Below are 21,564 nucleotides of genomic sequence, written 5' to 3'. Positions count from 1 at the left end.
TCCTCTGATGCCCTGCCGGCACTGCTTCCGGCCATCCTTAAGCCCTGTTCAGGGTCCACTCAATGTGGACTTGCTAGTTCGAATTAGCAAAACGCTAATTCGAACTAGTTTTTAGTTCTAGACGCGTTAGTTCGAATTAGCTTAGTTCGAATTAACTAATTCGAACTAAGTTAGTTCGAACTAGCGCTGTAGTGTAGACGTACCCTGCGATGGCTGAAAGCTCCTCCCCCTCCCTCGCTGCAGTCCCAGGGATGGGAAGGGGAAGAACCCCTGGGGCTGCAGGAGGAGCAAATGGGCAGAGACGGGGGCTGGGCAGGGGCAGAACTAACAGCCGGGCTGGGGACAGGTGGAGGTGGATGTGGTAGGACACAGAATTAACCAATCAGAGTTTGGGGACCGGGGGAGGTGATTGGGGATAAGCTGGTCAGCAGCAGGGAGCGGTTTGTACCAGTCTGTGTCCTGTAATCTCATTGGGGTCTCCAGCCAGAGCTCCCGCCACAGGAGCCATAGTTGCCTTCCCCTGTGACTGTGGGGCAGCCGGCAGCACTTGTAGCTAGTGTCTCACTAAGGCTGTGTCCAGACTCCATGCCTCCGTCGACGGAGGCATGTAGATTAGCCAGATCGGAAGAGGGAAATGAAGCTGCGATTAAAATAATCGCGGCTTCATTTAAATTTAAATGGCTGCCCCGATCTGCCGATCAGCTGTTTGTTGGCAGATCGGGAGAGTCTGGACGCGATGCCCCGACAAAGAAGCCTTTCTTCATCGACACAGGTAAGCCTCGTGAAACCAGGTTTACCTGTGTCGATGAAGAAAGGCTTCTTTGTCGGGGCATCGCGTCCAGACTCTCCCGATCTGCCGACAAACAGCTGATCGGCAGATCGGGGCAGCCATTTAAATTTAAATGAAGCCGCGATTATTTTAATCGCGGCTTCATTTCCCTCTTCCGATCTGGCTAATCTACATGCCTCCGTCGACGGAGGCATGGAGTCTGGACACAGCCTAAGAGTTTTCATCCATGAGCAGAGGGAGTTTGGTCTCGTGCACCAACACTGAGGTCATGGGCGCTTGTTGGGACGTGTGCCATGAACATTCATATTTAAACATGAGTCTTGTTACTTCTGTACAAACAACTTTTGAAGAAAACGTTATTTGTTTCTATTGAGTATGGAACACGACTTTCAGCCTGTCTCCCTGAGTCCATGTGGGTATTTCCCTTAATATGGGCATTTTCATTGAAGTTCCTTTGGAGAATACTGCTGTTAGATTTCCTAAGCTGTGACATGTTCCAAAACAACACCAATAGCTTTTGTCCAAGCCCCACATGTACCACAAAACGCAAGTCTCAGTTTCCTCTCCCCTGCTGAGGGCTTACTTTAATTCTTGCTGCTTTCTAAGGGTACGTCTACACGGAGGAGCTATTTCAGGATCCTGCAGCTATCCCGAAATAGCTATTCTGCATCTATTGAAGCAGCCCATTATTCTGAAATAGATTTCAAAATAACATGTGGCTTATTCTGACATCCTGGTAACACTCCTTCCACAAGCGTTAAGGGGTGTTTCAGAATAGTGAGTTATGTCAAAATTTGGCACTGTGTAGATTGTGCCAAATTATGAAATAAGGTATTTTGAAATAGCTTAGCACATATTGCATAGCTTATTTTGAGTTGAGTGCTGTGTAGATGCACCCTAAAACTTTACAGGAGATCTGCAATGTGGTCCAGATATTTGTATTTAAAACGGGGCTTTTCATTTTACATACTACAGATCTATAACACAAATATAACAGCACCCCCCCCCCCCCCATGTTGATCCACAAACTCCTCCAATACAAAGTAAGAACAGGGGCAACAGGCTGTTAGTGTTGTACTATACACGAGACACTTCCCAAAGGATAACGTGTAGCATGTCCCCACTGGACTCCTGTAGCAGGAAGGCACGGCCACACTCCACCACAGGGAAATCCTGACGGGCCCACTGTGCTGGACAGCAACGGAGCTTGCACCTGGTGTGGCCTGGTCATCTCACTGGAGCTTGGCTTGTTTTGCAAGGTATTTACAGGGACTTAGGTCACCTCTTCCAAATGCTCTTTGAGGTAGAGCTGGAGGGAAACTGTGTTTTGTTTATTTGTTTCAACACAGTAGAAAAATGCTGAGTTAGAAAAACAGCCTGTTCCTAGACGGCTGAGAATCAGCTGAGCCACGTCCTCCATCCCCGAGGGGTTTTTACTCTCCTCGGCTCGAACACGTCTCATCCTGAGGCCAGACTGAACGGTGAATACACCATCACTGGGACCCTTATGTGGGCCGCCCCTTTTCCTCCAGTGTCTCTCGCGAGAACACTCCACTGGCTATGGTTGTGTGAGGAGATCTTCTCTAATAAGCAGTGACGTTGGTACTTGGTGATGGTGGCTGGGGGTCGTTCTGAAAGGCTGCAGGCACCATTTCACCCTTTTGTTCTTCACTGTGGGTATGTCTACATGGCAGGGCTAAAGCCGAAAGCCGAGTGGCCCAGCCGAGTGGTGGGTGTCAGGGGGACTCTCACGCCTGCAGACTCCCCCGCACTGCTGGGAATCGGGTGGGTCTGACGTCTCTGTGTGTCTGTGACTGGCCATTGAACGTCGCCCTGCTTGGGCCTTTCTCCCCTTGAGAACAAACCTTTAGGCTCAGACACTGACAGGCAGGGGCAGCGCAACATTTTGTGTGTAACCCCCAAGGAGATTACTTGGATTCCCGGGGCTTTGTCTGCTGGCAGCTCAGGGAGAGGCTCTGAGTTTGCCTTGGCTCCCCCTCCCTACCAGGGCCAGAGTCTGCCCGGCAACCCACAGGGAGTGAGATGCCCCCCCAGGGGGAAGGAGAGACCATTGTTGAGGGGAGTCTGGAGCCAGCCAGGAAAAGGGGAGGACTGAGTGTGTAGGAGCTAGTAAGCCCCAGGCCTGCATGCAGGGTTCCCCCTGAGAACTAGCCTCTAGGGACCTGAAGGCAGGATCCCTCAGCTGGGTTTATGTCTCCCCTGTTGATTCCCAGTTGTGGAGTTTGCTGGGAGGTTTCCCCAGCCAGGCTGAGTTGTCTCCAGCTCCCTGGGTGAGAGAGTCACTGCACGGTCAGCTGGGCTCTAGCAGCAAGTTCAGGGCTGCTGCCTGCTGGGTGGGTCTGGAGGCTGGCCTGGGAGGCTATAGTTTTGAATTTTGGTGCAGTTGTGTGGTCTGCATCTTGAGCCCTGCACCCCTTCACGGTGAGGGGAAATTCTGGGACCGAAGCAGCCTGGTTCCTGCTTGAAGAGGACCCCTGTGAGAAGAGAGCAGCCCTTTGCAGAGACTGAGTCATCTCTCAACCTGAGGCTCATTCATGGAGTGTGTGAGTGCACCAATTTTTAGTTAGTAAGTCAGGGAATTTGTTTGGGGATTTTATTACCTGCAGCCTATTAAACTGTGGAGGGATTTGCTGCCTTCTCCCATTTGTGAGTCCTTTGGGCTGTACTGGACCTAGTCAGCCCCACTGCTAAACCTCTGCAGAGAAGGATTGTGTGGTCAACAGTCATCAAGGGCCCCAACAAAGTACGCGTACCAACGGGACACTAACCTCACAGTTGCAGGGCACCGGTGACCCTAAAAATAATGTTTTACCCTGTTCTGTTATAATTGTCTCCTGTTTAATATAATTGTGTTTATTATAGTGTATGTGTTTGTGTTATTTTCTGGGAGTCTCCAACTATCTGGCGAATACGTGGGGATTATCCTGGGCTAGAATTTTCCTCCCAAGCTGCCCTGGCAACCCTGCTAGGAAGGAGTGAGGGGGGTGGAGGCACCGCCAAGTACATCAATCAGAAAGAATAAAATTGAGTAGGTGGCGGGATCCAGAAGAACCCAGACCTATCCATCCGAACCTGAAAGGAGATTGGCTCTAAAAGAAGGTAACCAGGTGGAGAGGGGGCGCTACATGTGTGTGATACAAACCCGGCCACGTGCTGCCCCTCTGGGGCCAGAAGAACAGTCTGTGCCTGAGAGCAGGGTTTGAACGTGCGTCTCCCTGCCCCAGGCCCAGTGCTGATGGGAGCCAGGGAGCTGGGATGCAGCCAAGCCCTGGGACCAGCAGCCTCTGCGACAGGGCAGGGGAGAGAAATGGCATTTGCAGGGAGGCTGCCCCAGAGCTTCCCCTCCCCACACTCCTACTCACACACGCATCAGGGCTCCAGGGTACAGCCCCTGCGCTTGTCCCCTCAGGCCAGCTGCCCTGAGCCCTGGCTCTAGGGCCTGAGTCATTTGGGCCTGGGGAGGAGAGGGGGGAGTAGCCCAGCCAGAACTTTAGGGCTTTGCTGGAGGCCAAGGCAGCCCCAGGAGGGCCCAGGGAGGTCTGAGCTCAGGGGGCAGGAGGAGGAGCCCTGAGGGCTGACGTGACACCGGTGGCCTGGCTGGCCCTGCTCCCTCTGGGCACCTTTCCCCTCAGGTGGCTGCCGGGCACTCGGCCCTTATTGCTTCCCCACAGCCGCTGGGTTTCCCAGAACTCCCCCTCTTCTCCCCTGGCTTCCTCAGCCCCCGGCCCCATGGCCCTTCCTGCCTGCTGGATACTGCATGTTCCAGGCCATTTGCTGTGGGTCTGAGCCTCCATGGTGCTTCCTAAGGGCTGCCTGAGGGAACAGGGGCTGCATGGCCTGAGGGAGAAGGGATCTGACTGGCGACCAAAAGCCTGAGGGTTTGAGTTCCATGGCAGCGGCTTTGCTGTGCCTGGGGCCCTGCCATCTTCAGCCTGGAAACCTCCCACTCCCTGTGCTTTGGCTTCCTGGTCCTCAGGCTGGTGAGAAGAGGTTTTTGTGCCTCCTGCTGGGTGTCTGATGCCCACCTGCGCTTGGTCTCTTATCTGGCTGGCTCAGCAGGAGGCTGGGATGTGCTGGGGCCATGGAACCTACCAGCCTGGATAGAGATGCAGGGGGCCGAATCTTGCTGCTTCCCCGGCTGCCCTCATGTTTGGTCCTAGCAGCTGCCAGGCTCTCCCTATTGCCCCCGGCACGAAAGGCAGGCAGTCTCAGGCCCAGGCCTCAGGGAATGTGTGTTCACAGCTTCTGAGAGAGGTGAAGAAACCTGTTCGACTCCCTGCGCTGGCTCTAGGCTGAGGGAAATCGCCACAACATACATTTGGCTGCGGAGCTATTGCCTTGGGTGTAGGAACTGTCTGGGAGAGGAAGCAGCATAAGTAAGAGGCTAGACCAAGATCCACTCAAGTGGTTTGTTTTTTGTGGCTCTGCCCCTGCAGCGTCCCTAAAGATCCTGGAACAAAAAGGACCCACGATAGGAGCCCAACTTCTTATCTTCTGCTGTGACATGGATGGATCTAGCTCCGGTTTCACTCAGGGGTCCTTTTCCATGAGACGTACCTGTGACAACCCCTGTACTCCTGGGTTCTTCAGCCCCTGGCCTGTGATGCTGCCCACCTGGGTTAGCACTTGCCCTGACACTTGTAGAAGGGCCAAGCTAGACAATCCAGCATCTCTCAAGCTTCCATTGGTAGCTCAGCTGGCAGAGCAGAGGACTGTAGTGTATGCTTGGCTAGTGAGTTTTAGGTTGCTGGTTCAACTCTAGTTTGAAGAAGAGAGTCTTTCCCCTCCAGCCCAGCTTTAGTGCAAGGCTAGCAAGATGGCTGCCTTGGGTACAAACTGTCAGAGCCCTGCACTGCAACTGACAATAGGATTGTGGGTACCAGCTGCCAATCACATTTCTTGGACTACACAGGCCTTGAGACCCTGCCAGGGCTGCAGGGAAATGGGGAATGGCTGCACTTTGGAATTCAAAGGTGTTGTCTGCAACCATAAATTAGAACAGTTTTAGAGAGACTTTTTTCAGAAGAGACTTTTCCAACATTTGGTCCATCTACACGGAGCCAATCCATGGGGAAAACCTCCTCTTTCAGAAGAGCCCTTATTCCTAATAAAATGAGGAATACAGGTCTTCCGAAAGATCATGCCAACTTTTTTGGAAAGTGATTTGAAAAAGTGGACCTGTTCCCTGGATGTGGCAGAGTTTTCCTGGGCTAAGAGAGTTATCCTGGAAAAACTCTGTAATGTAGACTTAACTAAGGAGGGCACTATGGCTCAGCTAGCTAAAGTACCTTCCCCTTAAAGAAGAGATCCTGGGTTCGACTCCTGGTGGTGCCTTGTTGTAGCCTTTGCTCACATTTTCCTGTGTCCTTCTGGGACACTGAAGAGGCCTCCCCTGGCCACCCATGGAACTGCTGGTTCAGGAAAAGGCTGATTGGAGAGGAACATTGGGAAGAAGGAAACCGTAAGCCTGGAGTGAGTGCAGAGGCAACTGACAAGGCAGGGCTCTGGCTGCAATTCCTGGGACAGGAGAGCCAGAGCCAGAGCCACAAAGCCTTGTGATTGCCTGGGGGAGTCAGCACCACCCAGAGATCCTGCGAATGTAACCTCTGTAGCTCCTGCAGCCATGGAGAGTGACTCTCCTCCCCCTCCTTTGGGATGGGCAATGGCAACATGTTCAGCAGCTGGGAGAAAAGTCCCAGAGAGTAGCCCCATAGCTAAGCTGGCCCAGGAACCTGCCAGGTATGGGGGAGGTGAGAAAGCCAGCCCCCAGTGATGCCTGGCTGATGTGTCTGCTCTTCCCACCATCCCTCCCTATGTAGCTGGAGTCGGCTTCCTTCAGTCAAGTTTGGCGGTGTCCCCACAGCAGGAAGCCAAAGACAGCAAAGAGCAGAAGTGCTAGAAGTGGAGCCCTCTGAGTTTGATTTAGGGAGTCTTAGTTAGAATCACTAAATCAAACTCCAGAAGATGGATTGTCACCATTCCTTCCCAGTTGGATGTGGTTCTTGTTCTGCTCAGCACAGCCCATGGAGCAAAGGCAGCACTTTTCCAATGGGGCTAATGGTGCGCAACCTGCCTCCAATCAGTGCTATTGCCAAGGGACAGAGCTTAAGCCTGTCAATCTCAAGGTCCTGGGTTCAAGCCCTAGGGTGAGCAATGCCCTTTAACTCACAGTCTCAGTCTACAAGCAATTCACTCTCAGCTTTCGCCAGGGTTTTAGAAAGAAAAAGTCTAGTCCTGGGGTCCAGCTTCAGGAGAACCAGAGAGAAAATCAACTGCAATTTCCATCTTCTGAGGAGAAGGGAAGGGGATTTTCTTCTCGTCAGTTCTAGCCACTTCAGCCCAGGGAGGAGAAAAAATAACCCTCCGCCCGCTGATTGTCCCCATCAGCTTCTGTAGCTTCACCTCTTGCCACAGCAGCTCCAGCTTTGAGCTACAAATCTCAAGGGGCTGGTGAGGAAATGAGGAGCTGGCAGCTCGGGTTAGTGGCTTCCCTGAGAACAAGAGGTGGAGTGTTCACAAGGTGCATTCCCCTCCCCCACAGAGCAGGGTGTTAGAAAGAGCCAGGAACAGAATAGTCAGACGAGTTCCACAAAGCCAAAATTGTAGTGCAGTAGTTATCACGGTTGTATAACAGGCAAAAGGTCCCTGGTTCAAAGCCAGGCAGGAACACAGGGACTTGTCTTATTGCTGCTCCCCTGGGTGCCCAGGTAAGTGCAGCTGCTGCTGACCAGCCTGTGTCTGGGATGAGCCCAACTCCCATGTGACAGAGGAAGGTGACATCAGCTGAGAATGCCCTGTGGTGCCAGCCTGGGAAGGGGAGATGAATCAGGCCAGGCAGCTGCTGGAGACTTGTGGCTTGCCCTCCTCTGCCCTGGGAGGCTGGTGTATTGGGCCGGCTCTGCCTGCTGCCTCCCTTGTGCGACTTGCCCAAGGAGGTCATGAGGCAGGAATGGGGCAGAAGAGGGAAGCCAAACTGAAGGGGCAGGACAGAACCTCAGCACCTCAGTGGGGTGAATAGAGCCCTGCCTTGTTCTGCCAAATCCTGTGGGGTGGGGCTGGCTGTGGGGAGGCAGAGCCCTGTGCCTGTCTCAGGGCGTCCCAGGGAGGCTCCTTGCAGCCCAGGAGAAGGGGGCTCTGGGTGGAAGGAAAACAAGCAAAGCTGGTCCCAGTGGGCCTGGGCCAGGGCTCCAGTTTGGCCCAGCTGAGTCACTGGTGCCTTGTGTAAGTCTTATGGTTTAAGAGGCAGCATTCAGGACTCTGAGTTCAAATCTCAGTGGGACCTGCTGCGGATGGGCTGATACAAGCCCCTCAAAATCCATCTTCTTTGGCTTCCTTTCCTGCAGGCTCCCTAGAGAGGGATTTGTGCCCCCTGCTGTGAGTCTGGAAATGCCTGCCCCCCAGGCAGGTCTGTCTCTTGTCTGGCAGCCTGGGAGGGGCTGGGGCCCTGGTGATGCAGAGTCAGGCCTATGCGTGGCTGTAGATAGCAACAAAGACTCCCAAGAGCAGAAGGCTGAAAATTCAGCATCAAACCTGCCCCCTGCTGTGGTCCTGTAAGGCGACCTTGACCCTGCAGCGCTATTCCGGGTACTAAGGCATCTGTAATATCTATTCTGCGTGTTAACAGTGTCCCATTATTTTGAAATACAATGGGTTCGCTAGTCCAACATCCCCTGTAAACATCATTCCATGAGGAGGAAGGGACATTCTGTGATAGCAGGTTATTTTAATATTTGGTGCTGTGTAAACACCAAAGTATTTTTTAAATAAGCTCAAAATGACAACTTCCATAGCTCAAATTGTGTATCATATGTCAACCCTTTCTCTATGCTGCACCCTAAACTTGAAATAAGATGCTACATCAGGGCTTTGTCTGCACTAGAGAGTCAACGCTTTAGTCCAGAGAACACATCTGCTTTTTAAAAGCTTTTTTTGGAAGAGCAGATGTGCTTTTTTGGCATCCCTTGAGCCACACTTTACAAGGAAGAAGGGCTGTTTTTAAAAAGGGTTTGTTCCCGACATTTGGCCCAGTGTACATAGGCCAAATGTCGAAAAAGCCTCTTCCAAAAAAAGCAGAAGAAAAAGCTACACAAATTGGGTTTCGAAAATCATGTAGCTTTTTCCAGAGCAGTGCAGTGTAGACACAGCCTGAGTGTTGCTCAGCACTAGTAGGAAACAGGGAGGGACATAACCACCTAACGGCACCTGCAGCCTTTCAGAACAACCCCCAGCCCCAACCCCAACCCCAAGAACCAGCCCTTCACTCCACCCGCACTGGGGTCTGCTGAGAACTATCTAGACTCAAGCCCACCCCGGTGTCAGCCTAAGGATTGTCTGGTCTGTAAAAGGTGCACTGGAAATGAGAAAGCAGCTAAAGTGACTCTTGTGAGATTTGAATACACAACCTTTGAACATCTAGCTGGGCTCATATTAGCCCTAGCAGCTTACAAATCCAACATGCTTTCCAATATACCACACAGCCCACTGGGCTATGCAGTTTGATATCTTCACTCTGCTTTGCAGCATGGCAATTGCTGGGGGAAAAGAAAGGGGAGCCAGGTCTGTCTCTTTTGGGAAAAGGCCACTGAGCCCCTTACAGTGTGTTGGGATTTTGTGGTTCCCAGAGACTCAGGTGCTGGGCAGAATCAAGGGTCTTCAATTCAATTCAATTCAATTCAATTCAATTCAACAAGACTTTATTCAATGTGCACAAAGGGAGAGCCCCTGGTACTAAAATCAGCCAGAGCCCCTCGAGCAAGGAGCCCCTCCCCTTGCTGTTTTATAGCACATGGCAGTTACAGGTTACATAACACAAACTTCTAAACCAATCAGATTCAACCTTTCCATATATGGCTTTGTTTGTCACATGCTTGTACTTCTCCACTCCACACATTGAGTTCACCCCCCTCCCCTTGGCCTTTTCTAGGCTGTTCCTAGGGTGGTGAGCCACAGCATGCTTCTTTATGCATAGCTACTTTCCAAACCACATTTTGTTTAAAATGAACACATGCATACCCTTCAAGTGCAAATGAGAACTGAGCTGTAGTATGTGGGCATGGATCCCACTGCCTCACGCGTGTTAAACCCTCCTTCACAAGAACTCATCCACAAACAGGCAGTGTGGACAGGCAACAGTGATTTCTTGCTCAAGAAAGCCCTATATCTAAAATGGCCATCAGAGCTTTTTTGGCAGGAGAGTGTCCGCACTGCCATGGGTGCTCTTGCAGAAAAGCACTTCTCTTGTGCAACAGCACATGGCAGTGTGGACACATTGTTGCGCAAGACCTTTTGCACAAGAACTCTTGCACAAAACAGTTCTCGAGCAAGAAGTCTGCAGGGTAGATGTAGCCAGGGGGTGTTTGGGTTTGTTACCAGCACTGAGCTTTGTACAACAAACCAGGGAACATTGTAAAAATCCAAAACCTTCCCGCCCTGGGTGTCCTTGGCCAGTCAGCAAGTGGCAGAAAGGTTCCCTGAAGTGCTGACTTCAGGTGATTTGAAACAAACCCCACCAGTTCAGATGAGGTGGCCGCGTGGTTAAGGCAATGGACTGATAATCTATTGTTCTGTGCACGCATGGGTTCAAATCCCATCTTTATCCACTGTTTGCAGCCCTCTCTCTTGCCTCTCCCAGAGATTCAGTGCCAGCCCCTCCTGCAACCCTGCCTGCCCCAGCCCCTCAAACTGCAGCCTGGGGAAAGGGGAAATCTCCACAGAGACACTCCCAGCTGAGACCCTCAATCCCTTCTGCCCTCAAGGGGAAACCTCACAAAGGAGATTCCAGGCAGCCAGGCCATGGGGGTCTCTGAGATGCCTCAGCCCTGCAGCCTGTCCCACCTGGCTGTTGCCATGGTCCCTCTGTGAGGTCACTGCCTCCCAGCCAATGAGCTGAGGTGCTGTAAAAGTTCCTTGTGATGTCACTGCTGCCTTGCAGGCTCATGTCCTGCCCCTGGCCAGCCCCTTGGCATGTGTGAGCTGCTCCCCCTCAGCCCCCGTCACTCAGGGCTGGTTCTGGGGCTCACACAGGGAACATCAGAGGCTGCTCAGGGGCCACATTGCTAGGCCAGGGGCCCTCCTGTGGGGCTGTGAGTGTTGCTGTCCCTGCTGTACAGACAGGGCCATAGAGCCTCAGGAGGCTGCAGCGGTGGGAGACACTTCCCTGGTTTCGGGAGGGAGAGGAGATGTCAGGGCCCATGACTCAGAGCCAGCCAGCTACAGATACCCATGGAAAGCTGATTTGCAGAGGAGTGTGATCAGCCCTTCCTGTGTATCTGGCTTCTTCAAAGGGGCTTCATCAGGAGCTAAACGTTGAAGAAGGGAAATTTAGAAAGGTGAATTTCTGTGTCCGGGACTGTTTTCTGTGTTCTCCTGTGTCCTACATGGACAAGGCACTGTCCTCTTTAGCCACGGGTTGTGGGTTCAAGTCCCACCTGGGGTGCTAGTTTCCTCTCACTGACAAAAAAACTTATCTTCCTTTGCTCTCTGAGAGTACATCTAGACTACCGCGTTTTGTCGACGGAAGTTTTGTCGACAGATACTGTCGACAAAACTTCCATCGACAAAGAGCGTCCAGACACATTGAGTTCTGTCGACAAAGCAAACTGCTTTGTCGACAGAACTCCGTAGTCTGGACGCAATGTTACAGGCAATAACACCTTCTGTCGACAGAGTTCTGTTGACAGAAGGTGTTATGCCTTGTAAAATGAGGTTTACCAGCGTCGACAAAACTGCTGAGTTCTGTCGACGTTATGTCGACAGAACTCAGCGGTAGTGTAGACGCTGGTATAGTTTTGTCGACAAAAGTCCACTTTTATCGACAAAACTAGGTAGTCTAGACACACCCTGAGACAGTTGGCAAGGATGCTCCACAGTGGCTGTCTCTCTTTCTACAGAAGCTGTTCAGACCCCTTACTAGCAAATGCTGGTGTTAGGTGCACATCTGAGTGCTAAAAGCCAAGGGCTGCGTCTAGACCGGCATGATTTTTGGCACATGCTTTTATGGAAAAGCGTCCGTGCCAATCTAGATGCGGTTTTGCACAAGAAAGCCCCAATCGCCATTTTCGCCATTGGGGCTTTTTTTGCTCAAAACAAATCTCAGCTGTCTACACTGGCCCTCTTGTGCAAAAACATTTCCAGAAAAGGGCTTTTGCTTTGCCCTAACGGGAACGTCAAAGCATTTTCACAAGAAGCACTGATTTCGGACAGTAGAATGTCAATGCTTTTGTGCAAAATTAAGCGGCCAGTGTAGACAGCTGGCAAGTTTGTGCGCAAAAGCAATCACTTTTGCAGAAAAACTTGCCAGTCTAGATGCAGCCCAGGTGTACAAAGTCAGTATGAAGGGAAGCAGTTTGCTCTAGAAGTGACAGAGGGAGGTGGCTGTAGCAGAGCAGGGTCTGTCTGGAGACAAAGCGGAGACTGAGGTTGAGAAGACCCATGAGAGGCAGAGACTCCAGAGTAGGGTGGAGAGGGGGAGAGGGGGCTTAGTTATTTGGTCTGGCAAACTGACAGAAAATCCCCAGGCCCCACACTCTGAGATGGGGATTCACAGACCCCAAACTCCTGGGTGCTGGCAATGGGGCAACAGACGCATGTGCCATAGCTCGTGCCCCACCACATGACAAGAACCAGAAGGGGGCCAGGTGGCAGTGGGGGAGGGGCACCCCACACAGCCCTGAGCAGCCACCAGCTGAGCTCTGAGCAGGGCTAGTCCAGGGGTGGGCAAACTTCTGGCTTGTGAGCCACGTCGGGTACAGAAACTGTACAGAGAGCTGGGGGGGGGGGGGGGGGGGCTGTTACCCTCCCCAAAGAGCCAGGCTTGTCCTGGTCCCTCCCCCTGACTCCCTGGGGTCCCACCCTCTATCCAATCCCCCCTGCACCCTCCAACTGCCCCCAAGATTCCCAAGTCCTACTGAGCCCCTTTACTCCAAGGTCCCTGCCTGCCCCTTTGGGATCCCAGCCTGCTACCCATCCTGCCATGCTTTTGGCCCTGTGACCACCACCTCTGTATTTGAGCTTTCTGTTCAGGAAACAAACTGAGAAAATAGAAATAGAAATGTCCGGTATTTTCTAAACAATAATAATAATAACAATAATGTAGATTGTAGAGTCATGTCAAGTGTGTCTGGTATTTTTGTTGAAACCATCTGGCACCCCCACATGGCACCCCCACACAGAGACCACACAGAGACCAGTGACAGGACACCTCCTAGTACTCACTGCTGCTAGTGACACCCTCACAGCTCCCTGCTCCCCCCACCATGGGGCAGGCAGGAGGGGATGGTTACCCCCAAGTGACAGAGGGAGGGACAAAGGCTGAGAAAGGCAAAGGGCCTTGTCTGACCTCACACAGCCAGTCTGGGACAGCACTGGGAACAGGACCCAGGAACCCTGATGCTGAAACTCCCCCTCAGTCTGGAGTTTCACACCTGGACAGATCAGAATAAAGAGTCTTGAAGGAGCTACAGCCCCACAGCCCAGCCTAGGGATGGCTCAGCCAGTGGGTTAGAAGCACCAGGACACAGAGAGACTCAGGAGCTGCTCAGGAGCTGCTCAGAGACAAGCACTGGCAAGAAGCAGAACAATTCCCCGAGCAGACGATTGGTTCTGGCTCATTTGCTGGGACTTAAGGAGAGCCATAAAGTCCTGAGTCTTCTCCCCATGACTGGCCCCTGCACAGCCAATCAGAATTGGGACTCTAATCACAGAGCACTAGAACTGGCAGGAATCTTCAGAGGTGAATTCCAGTCCCCCACCCTCATAGCAAGACAGAGCACCATCCAGATGAATGTCTCTCCAAAGCAGGGAGCTACCAGGAGTGGGGCTTGAACCCACACAGACAAACATTCATTAGATCTTAAGTCTAACACCTTAACCACTTCACCATCCTGGTGGTGCTAAGGACGGGGTGAAAGGTCTCTCCCCAAACATCCCAGGGACTCGCTCTCAGCACATCTGCCCACATCTGCCCGTCCCATCTCTATGCCAGGGCTTCCCACCGCGAGGGCAAGGGAGCCGCCTCCTCCCCAGTGAGGAGGGAAGCAGGGAAAGGGAAACCAAACAAGACAAAACCCAATGTCCCCCCCTTCACCCAGTGTTTTCCCTGCCTTGCATTCGGCCAGCCCCCAGGGATCAGGCCAGTGTTTCCAGCCTTTGTGTTTATCTACCATGGACAGCCAAACACATTCACAAACTTTTGCCAGACCAGTAACATTACATTTACATATCTGCATAGCCATTATGCAAATAACAAATCTGCAAAAGGAAATAAACCCTAACAGATCAGTGTTTGCAGATATCTACACTTAAAAAAACATCACAGAAGAAATTCCCCTCAGGCTGCGGGAGGGGGCAGCTCCTCCCCCAGGGGGACTGGAGCCTGCAGAGGGAGGGGCGCAGGGAGAGGCACCCACAGAGGCAGGGGGCATTTGGGACACCCTGGTTATAAACTTTAGAAATTTTGTTGGGACAGAGGAGTTGGTGCCCCCAAGTGCCACCACCAGTCACCTCTGCCCCCCCTCCTGCCCCATGGCGGGGGAGCTGCTGTTGTATCTCCCCTATCTCCTTCTGTACAAGCCCTGCCCTGTGTCTCCCCTTCCCCAGCCAGGCTGCTCTTGCTCCCAGTCTCCCCAACCTCCCTGGCCCCTTTTCCCTTCCTGTGACCCCCCCCCACCAGAGTTTCCCTCCATTGCACCCCTGCTCTCAGCCACCTCATGACTGGCATGATCTCCCCAACCTCCCTTCAGTGCTTCCTGCCTCCCCCTCTTTGCTAGGTGTCCCTTCAGATCAGACAGGCGCTTTCTACCTTGGGCCAGGGACCGAAACACTCAGCCCCACAGGAGGGGGCTGGTTTGATGCTTCACCCCACAGCCCAGCAATGAGACCCCAAACTCCCCCTGTGCTCGGGTTGCCAGGTTTGCTGTGTGAATTCTGTGGGGCAGGTGCCGTCAGGCCTGGGCACTGGGATTAGTTACCAGTTTCCCAGGCCCTGGGGTATCATATGACAATACACGTCCCCTCAATTCCCCAAAACCATTAATCCAAAACAGCAGCTTTTTCCTCATATGTAGAATAGTGATAGAAATGTAGCCGTGTTAGTCTGGGGTAGTTGAAGCAAAATGCAGGACAATGTAGCACTTTAAAGACTAACAAGATGGTTTATTAGATGATGAGCTTTCGTGGGCCAGACCCACTTCCTCAGATCAAATAGTGGAAGAAAGTAGTCACAACCATATATACCAAAGGATACAATTAAAAAAAATGAACAAATATGAAAAGGACAAATCACATTGCAGAACAGAAGGGGGATGCGGGGGGGTGGGAAGGAGGAGGAAGGAAGGTAAGTGTCTGTGAATTGCTGATATTAAAGGTAGGGAGAGTGGGATGTTTGTGAGTTAATGGTATTACAGGTGATAATTGGGGAAACTGTCTTGGTAATGGGTGAGAAAGTTCAAAGTCTTGTTAAGTCCTTGTTGGCAAGTGTCGAATTTTAACATGAATGACAGTTCAGAGGATTCCCTTTCAAGTGCAGATGTAAAAGGTCTTTGTAGCAGAATGCACGTGGCTAAGTCATTTAGAGAGTGTCCTTTCTGGTTAAAGTGGCAAGAAACTGTTTTCTCTTTGTGATCTTGTCTGATATCTGTTTTGTGGGCATTAATCCTTTGGCGAAGTGTCTGAGATGTTTGTCCAATGTACATAGCAGACGGACACTTTCGGCACATGATAGCATAGATTATATTTCTGGATGCGCAGGAATATGTGTTCTTGATCTTATAACTCACTTGGTTAGGTCCAATAATGGTATCAGCAGAATGAATATGTGGACAAAGCTGGCAACGGGGTTTGTTGCAAGGGAAGGTACCAGGGTTGGTATTAGTGTGGTATGTCCTGTGGTGGTTGGTAAGAATCATCTTGAGGTTAGGTGGTTGTCTATAGGAGACTATGGGTCTGTCTCCCAGAGCCTCTTGGAGTATGGTATCCTGTTCCAATATAGGCTGTAGTTTATTGATAATGTGTTGGACAGGTTTAAGTTGGGGGTTGTAGGTGATGACAAGTGGTGTTCTATTGTTGGTTTTCTTGGGTCTGTCTTGAAGTAGATGGTTTCTAGGTATTCGTCTGGCTCTTTCAATTTGCTTTTTTATTTCTCTGGGTGGGTAGTTGAGATTTATAAATGCTTGGTAGAGATCCTGAAGCTTCTGGTCTCTGTCAGTGGGGTTAGAGCAGATGCGGTTGTATCGAAGGGCTTGGCTATAGACGATGGATCGTGTGGTGTGTTCTGGATGGGAGCTGGATGCATGTAGGTAACTGTATGAGTCGGTGGGTTTTCTGTAGAGAGTGGTGTCTAATTTTCCATTGTTGATTTGTACGGTGGTGTCCAGGAAGTGGATCTCTCGTGTAGAATGGTCCAGGCTGAGGTTGATGGTGGGGTGTAGGTTGTTGAAATCTCTGTGGAATATCTCCAGTGTTTCTTGGCCATGTGTCCAGATCATAAAGATGTCATCGATGTACCGTAGGTAGAGGAGGGGTGAAAGGGGACGGGAGTTGAGGAAACGTTGTTCTAGGTCAGCCATAAAGATGTTAGCATACTGTGGGGCCATGCGTGTACCCATGGCTGTGCCGCTGATCTGGAGGTATAAGTTGTTCTCAAACTGGAAATAATTGTGGGTGAGAACAAAGTTACATAGGTCTGCTATCAGGTTGGCAGTAGTGTCCTCTGGGATAGTGTTTCTAATTGCTTGTAATCCGTCTTCATGTGGGATGTTGGTATATAGAGTTTCTACATCCATGGTGGCAAGGATGGTATTATTGGGGAGGTTATCGATGTTTTGTAGTTTCCTTAGGAAGTCAGTAGTGTCTCGGAGATAGCTGGGGGTGTTGGTTACGAAGGGTTTGAGAAGAGTGTCTACATAGCTGGATAGACCAGTAGTGAGCGTGCCAATACCAGAGATGATGGGACGTCCGGGGTGCCCAGGTTTATGGATCTTGGGAAGTAGATAGAACAATCCTGGTCGGGGGTCAGAAGGTGATTCTGTGAGGATTTGTTCCCGAGTAGCTGTGGGGAGGCTTTTAAGGAGATAGTGTAGTTTCTTTTGGTAGTCCAAGGTGGGGTCAGAGGGGAGAGGTTTGTAAAATGTGGTGTTCGAGAGTTGTCTGGTTGCCTCCTGGTTATAGTCGGCCTTATTCATAATGACCACAGCACCCCCTTTGTCAGCTGGTTTGATTACAATGTCCAGGTTGTTTTTGAGACTCTGGATGGCATGGTGTTCAGTGCGGCTAAGATTGTGTGTCGCTTGTTGTCGTTTGCGAATAATGTCAGTCTGTGCGTTGTTGCGGAAGCTGTGTATATAGAAATCCAGATTGTAATTCCGACCGTCAGGGGGAGTCCATATAGAATTATTTTTCCTTTGGTGTTGGTAGGGGGGATCTGGTAGGTCAGATTGATGTTCAGTGGTGGTTTGGAAATATTCTCGGAGACGGAGGCGGCGAAAAAAAGCCTCAAGGTCACCACAAAATTGTATCCAGTTTGTGGGGGACGTGGGGCAGAAAGAGAGACCCCGGGACAAGACAGACTCTTCTGCTGGATTGAGTTTGTAGCTGGAGAGGTTAACAATATTATCCGGTGGGTTGAGGCAGTTGCTGTTGTAGCCAGTGGTATGGAGCAGGTTAGAAAATGTATTGTCTTTTCTTTGTTGTAGGGAATAGAAGTGTGTATAGTAGATTTCTTGTCTGGTGGAACAAAAGTCTTGCAAGGTGTCAGTCGGTGTGGATGTTTGTCTTGAGATGAGACGATCTAAGTTAGAAATGTCATTCTTGATGGTTTTCTGTTTCTTGTATAAAATACTTATCAGGTGGTTTCTTAATTTCTTGGATAGTGTGAGGCAGAGTCTTTGCCTATATTGGAACAGGATACCATACTCCAAGAGGCTCTGGGAGACAGACCCATAGTCTCCTATAGACAACCACCTAACCTCAAGATGATTCTTACCAACCACCACAGGACATACCACACTAATACCAACCCTGGTACCTTCCCTTGCAACAAACCCCGTTGCCAGCTTTGTCCACATATTCATTCTGCTGATACCATTATTGGACCTAACCAAGTGAGTTATAAGATCAAGAACACATATTCCTGCGCATCCAGAAATATAATCTATGCTATTGACGGAGAATTTAATCCGAGGGTTCGGATGGGGGCCCAAAACCCCTACCAAATCAATTCCAGGCACCCTTCTTAAGCAACCAGCTTTATTCAGGAATGCATTCCAGGGCAAAAACCTCCAGGATACTCAGGAGAAAAAAAAAGTTTCTGCAAAGTTTCTGCAAATGCCCAAACAAAAGGCAAGGTCTTTTGTACTTTCTTACATGGTAATTACCCCCCTTTGACTGACCACTTACAATTGCATATACAGGTCATGCCCCTTTGCACCAAATTTCCTCCAATCATCATTTGTCCCCTCACTGTTATTTTGCAGGCCTTACATCAGGTTTAAACCAGTTTTACCTGTCCCCTCCTTTTGTATCCCTGTGTTCAAGCACGAACCTCTTTACAAAGACCAGACTTTAACAGCAGGGGTCATACTGACAACAGTTAAGTTTATCCTTCATTCCCCCCTTTGATCCACTTGTGGATCACAATTAATCTGAAGCATCCTTTCCCATTCATCCTTAAACGTGCAAGTGTTTTTGTAGTCTTTCTTGGGAGGGTTCTGTACATTTAGCAGAAGCATCTGTTGTACTTTGCTTTCTGCTACATTTTCTATCTTTTGTAAGCACCTTTTAATACAGCATAAGGCTAGCTGTATCATTATGTATATAGAGCATATTAAGACAAGGAACATCAATATTCCTCCCACCACTTTCTTCATGAGTTCGCTTAACTATATTCCCAACCAATTCAAAGGATTCCAGTCTTGCAACTGCTCTCTAAATGTTTTTGTCTGGACAGACAATGTTTGGATTTCCTTTATCCTTGTGGTTAGGTTTGAACTCACATTAGAAACTTTAACACAACACTCTGGGCCTATTAATCCACATACCCCTCCTTGAGCTGCTAGTAGATAGTCAAGAGCCAGTCTGTTTTGCTGGGTAAAGATTTGTAATTCATTTAAATTTTCTTGTACCACACCTAATGCCCCCTCTGTGGTATTCATGAATTTTTCCATAAGCAAGGACATTGTTTTTAAATCATGATTTGTTTTTGCCTGCCCTACCCATGGAATGGTAGTTTCAGCTACTGCAAGGGCAGTTTGTTCTATCCAGTTCCATGCTTTCTCCCAAGACCCATCTCGCTTATTCCTGATATGCCCTGGTGGCAAAGTGTCAACAATTCTCATAGCTGGTGTTACAAGACCGAGGTAACAAAACCCTGAGGCATTCTGCGGAAGCCTTTTATAGGCAAATTTACCGCATATCCACCAATAATTATACATGTTCCACGAGTCAGACTGATATATCATCATCGCAAAGGTGGTGTTACCTTCCTTGCAAAGGTCTGTACTAGTGGTCCCTCCCCATATGGTGGTTATTTCTGGTTTGAATAGGGTGCACCAAAGGTTTGCGGTAGACATAGTGGAACCATTATGCCATACATGTGTCCCATTCAGCTTTGTTATAATGTGTGTGCAGCTTGATTTCCCGACAAAGGTGGTACCTGTAAGATTCCTACATAGGGGGCTTGTACCACTGAATGATAATTGGATGCACCCAGTCTGATCGAACCACACAGTTTGGTCATTTTGTTCCAGTAATGCATCACTTACTAGTCCAGTTTTGTTTAACGGAAGGGCACCTATTGGGTATCCACTATATGCACTTTGTGGTGCCCAGGCACACACCCAACAGTTAGTTTTGTTTGCGGCTTGTGCCATACCTTCTGTCATCTGCAGAAAGGTGTTAGTACCAATACCATTCCGAGGGTTCGGATGGGGGCCCAAAACCCCTACCAAATCAATTCCAGACACCCTTCTTAAGCAACCAGCTTTATTCAGGAATGCATTCCAGGGCAAAAACCTCCAGGATACTCAGGAGAAAAAAAGTTTCTGCAAAGTTTCTGCAAATGCCCAAACAAAAGGCAAGGTCTTTTGTACTTTCTTACATGGTAATTATCTTTCTTTTACTGACCACTTACAATTGCATATACAGGTCATGCCCCTTTGCACCAAATTTCCTCCAATCATTATTTGTCCCCTCACTGTTATTTTGCAGGCCTTACATCAGGTTTAAACCAGTTTCACCTGTCCCCTCCTTTTGTATCCCTGTGCTCAAGCACGTACCTCTTTACAAAGACCAAACTTTAACAGCAGGGGTCATATTAACAAAAGTTAAGTTTATCCTTCACTATCATGTGCCGAAAGTGTCCGTCTGCTATGTACATTGGACAAACATCTCAGACACTTCGCCAAAGGATTAATGCCCACAAAACAGATATCAGACAAGATCACAAAGAGAAAACAGTTTCTTGCCACTTTAACCAGAAAGGACACTCTCTAAATGACTTAGCCACCTGCATTCTGCTACAAAGACCTTTTACATCTGCACTTGAAAGGGAATCCTCTGAACTGTCATTCATGTTAAAATTCGACACTTGCCAACAAGGACTTAACAAGACTTTGAACTTTCTCACCCATTACCAAGACAGTTTCCCCAATTATCACCTGTAATACCATTAACTCACAAACATCCCACTCTCCCTACCTTTAATATCAGCAATTCACAGACACTTACCTTCCTTCCTCCCCCTTCCCACCCCCCCGCATCCCCCTTCTGTTCTGCAATGTGATTTGTCCTTTTCATATTTGTTCATTTTTTTTAATTGTATCCTTTGGTATATATGGTTGTGACTACTTTCTTCCACTATTTGATCTGAGGAAGTGGGTCTGGCCCACGAAAGCTCATCATCTAATAAACCATCTTGTTAGTCTTTAAAGTGCTACATTGTCCTGCATTTTGCTTTTCCTCATAGTGTAAGTTTCCTCACAGTAAGGCCCGTGTTTTGGCCACACCCCCTAACCAGGGCAGCAAGCTACACAACCTGTGGGACACATTCCCCACCAACCCCTTTCTGCTCCTTTCAGAGGCTAAGTCCGGACTGCAGCAGACTTGCTCTTCCTATGAGGCAGAAGCAGGAGCGGCCTGAGGCTGGCTGCGGCAGCTGGCGCCCCAGGTGGAATACGTGATCGGTGCCCCTGCCTGCAGGGCCATCAATGGACTGACGTCATCATCGGGTGCTCTAGGTGGTGGCCGAGTCCACCGATAGCCATGGGCTGCCCCATGGCAGAAGGGATGTGTCCAAAGAACAGGTTTCTCCAAAATTTGGTGCCATGTAGCAGCAGGCGGCAGGAGCCAAAGTGGCTGGACAGCCTGTTCCATCCCAGCGCACCGCCCTCCCAGCCTGCTGCTGCTCCGGGAGGGGGTGTCTGGCCGTGTGCATCGGGGCATTGTGATGCCACGTGTGATACCAACACAGGATGCTCTGCTGCAGCGTCCTCGCCCTGTCACCCACCCCAGGAGCTACTGGCAGATGGGCACCGACCCTCTGTCCTCACCTTCTGCAACCAGCTGTTCCCAAGGGGGTGAGTCTGGGCAGAAGGTGATTCCAGGATTCTGTTGATTCTGTTTCTGCCCTTGTGGACAGAGACACCTGGACAAAGCAGCAGCCCCAAAAGGCCCTTCCACAACTTACAGAGCAGAGGACTGGAACGACTGCTCAGCAGGTGCCCCTAAGTGGCTAGTTTGACTCCAGCTCTAAGGAAAGCATC

At 50.1% G+C, this 21,564-nt stretch overlaps 1 protein-coding gene and 1 non-coding gene across 2 annotated transcripts in view; both read left to right on the top strand.

Annotated features, from left to right (window-relative positions):
* The window catches only part of LOC112545764 (zinc finger protein RFP-like), a 151,913-nt gene that overhangs the window by 91,893 nt on the left and 38,456 nt on the right, over positions 1-21,564 (top strand). The window lies entirely within an intron of this gene.
* On the top strand, positions 10,328-10,409 carry TRNAI-GAU (transfer RNA isoleucine (anticodon GAU)). Its single transcript has one exon. It is a non-coding gene; the product is annotated as a tRNA-Ile (tRNA).

This window comes from Pelodiscus sinensis, chromosome 26 (genome assembly GCF_049634645.1).
Source record: "Pelodiscus sinensis isolate JC-2024 chromosome 26, ASM4963464v1, whole genome shotgun sequence".
NCBI lineage: Eukaryota > Metazoa > Chordata > Testudines > Trionychidae > Pelodiscus > Pelodiscus sinensis.
Note: the sequence above shows the minus strand (reverse complement) of the source record. Positions and strands in the feature narration are given on the sequence as shown.